The sequence below is a fragment of the Cebus imitator genome, unplaced genomic scaffold, assembly GCF_001604975.1.
Source record: "Cebus imitator isolate Cc_AM_T3 unplaced genomic scaffold, Cebus_imitator-1.0 Scaffold53, whole genome shotgun sequence".
Classification (NCBI taxonomy): domain Eukaryota; kingdom Metazoa; phylum Chordata; class Mammalia; order Primates; family Cebidae; genus Cebus; species Cebus imitator.
Window position 1 is genome coordinate 9,629,233 of NW_016107368.1, and position 2,777 is coordinate 9,632,009.

A 2,777-nucleotide genomic window follows, 5' to 3' on the forward strand; every position below is an offset into this window, starting at 1 on the left:
GTTTCACCATGTTGACCAGGATGGTCTCGATCTCTTGACCTCGTGATCCACCCGCCTCGGCCTCCCAAAGTGCTGGGATTACAGGCTTGAGCCACCGCGCCTGGCCTATTGAGGGTTTTTATCATGAAGGGATACTGGGATGTGTATTGAAAGCTTTTTCTTCATCTGTTGAGATGATCATATGGTTTTTCTTTTTAATTCTATTTATGCAGTGAATCACATTTATTGATTTATGTATGTTGAACATCCCAGGAATGAAGCCTCCTTTGTCATGGTGAATTAACTTTTTGATATGCTACAGGATTCAGTTTTCTAGTATTTTCTTGTGGATTTTTGTCCCTATGTTAATCAGGGATATTGGACTGTAGTTTTTTATTGTGTCTTTGCCAACTCTTGGTATCAAGATGACGCCAGTTTCATAGAACGAGTTAGGGAGAAATCCCTCCATTATAATCCGTTCTCGCATTGCTGTAAAGAAATACCTGACTGGCTAATTTATAAAGAAAAGTGGTTAAATTGGCTCAAGGTTATTTACACCAGAGGTTCTCAAAGTTTGGTCCCTGGGCCATCTGAGGACTTGTTAGAAATGCAGATTCTCAGTCCCACCCTTGATACCCAGCCACCTGTGTTGCAATCCCGTCCCCTCACGCCTCATGTGCACACTCGCATCTGCACCACTGATCTGTACTGTCCCACTTCCCACAGCAATAGGAGCTGTGAGCTCAACCTGCAAGCCTCCAGTGCGAGGGGCGCACTGCCTCCTAATGCCACCTGTTCTCTTAGGTTTGCTTGTCAAAAGCTCTTCTTTGAACTGAGTCAAAATCTAAGCCCTGTCCCCCAAACCTAGCAGTCTCCTTTCTGCCCCTGGGTGGCACATAAAAATAAGTATTCAGTTGGTGTACAAGTAATTTGTGGGTTTATATCATGAGTATTAAATCATTAGATCATGTGGACTAGAGGGCAAGAAGGCACCTGTGGTGGCTGGAGTCTGGGGACAAGAGGAGGGGTGCCACATGGGAGGTGGCCAGGCCTGCGGCCAGTTTGGAAGCTACGAGAGGCTTTTAAACTTGGAGCAGCAGGGTCCAGATCAGGATTTAGGGTGGGAATGGGGTGCGGAGCAGAATGGAGATGAGGGTAAGTGGGTTGCTGTGGAGGCTGCAGGAGTGCAGGGAAGGGTGGTCCATGGCAGCAGAGTGAGTATGGTGGCCAGGAGGGGGATGAAGTGACAGCCACGTGGGTTGTGAGGGGGCTCAACAGGAGGAGCAGCCTGCAGGTCATCGGGGATGCTGAGGAAGCACTCGGTCAGCGGTCATCCCTTGTTCTAGTTCTGGTGCTAATGAGCTGGGGGCCCCAGCCAAGGGACTGAACCTGATGGGGCTGAGTTCCACCAACTGTCCCTATGTTTTGCATTAGGCCTGGCATTGGGGGAGCCCCTGTGCCTGCTGCACCCACCTGCCCTCCATATCTTCACCAGTGGCCTCCAGAGCACTGTGATCCGTGCACACAGTGGGGAGGGCCTGCGGTCCACAGGAGCCCATGCCCCAGTGCTGCACGAATAGAATGTTCCTCCTTATTCCTGGAGGCCAGTGCTTTCCAGACTTGTCTGACTACAAATGTCACTCCAGCTACTCGTGGGAAATGCAGACCCCTGGAGGTTCTGAGTGGAAGATTTGGGAATCCATAAATCTAGTCAGTATCTTAAGCGTTCTTACAAGAAGGCCTTCTCCTAGCCTGGGCTGGCCTCACTGCTGCACAAGGTGGTATCCCGTAGTGGCACTCACTGTGGCCAAAGCTGGGTGATCATCTGTGTGGCTGGTTGATTTGTGTCTTTCTAGCTGATGGTACCCCAGGGAAGCAGCAGCACCCTGCCTCACTTGTGTGTCCTGGTGACTGCAGATGAGCTCATGGAGCATGAATGAATAAGTAAATGACTTCCCAAAGAAGCATGTCCTTCAGGGCAGAGTGAGGAAGAGAGGTGGTGACAATGGGCTCAGGACCAGGAGAAGGTGAGCTAGGCTGGTGCTGTCAGGCACAATGTTGTAAATATCAGGACCTAGAAAAGCCTTAAAGCAACATTGCTCATGCTTGCAACATGCACCGTTTGGCACATGTGGGGCAGAGAAGCTCTGGGACAGAGCAGAATGCTCTTAGAGATGGGGTTCCCCCTGTCCAGGTTGGGGCAAGGAACATGGGAGCAGCTTAAGGTGAGTACATACTAGACGGACGAGGAGGAATTTTCCAGGTGAAGACATGCAGGATGGGCATTGCCCTGGCCCAGGGAACAGTCTGGGCAAAAGTTCAGAGGAGGGAAGGAAGGAACATGACATTTAGGAACTTCAGCTCACTCAATGGTAGGACTGGGAACCCTGCCACACACAATTTTTCTTTTTGCTTTTTATCATGTAAATTTTCAAACAGAGGAAAGTGAAAAGAATCGTACCATGGACAGTTGTATCTACCTAGGTTCAACAATTGTTAATAGTTTGCTTTTTCTCTTTTTGTATTTTGCAGAGCCATCTTAAATTATGGACTTTGAAACCTTTCACTCTTAAAGATATCCCCAATTATCACAACTAAAAAAAATAGCAGTAAAACCTGACAAGCACTCCCACCTGGTTCTTTCAGTTAAGGCCTGGCGGGAAGCAGGTGGTGCGCTGGAGCCAGGTCACTGAGGAGAGATGAGTAAAGGACAATTGACAAGGATGGACAGTTAGGGAAACAGCCATCACCAGCTGTGGCTTGCAGGGCAGGAGAAAACGTTGGCTGGAATTCAGAGA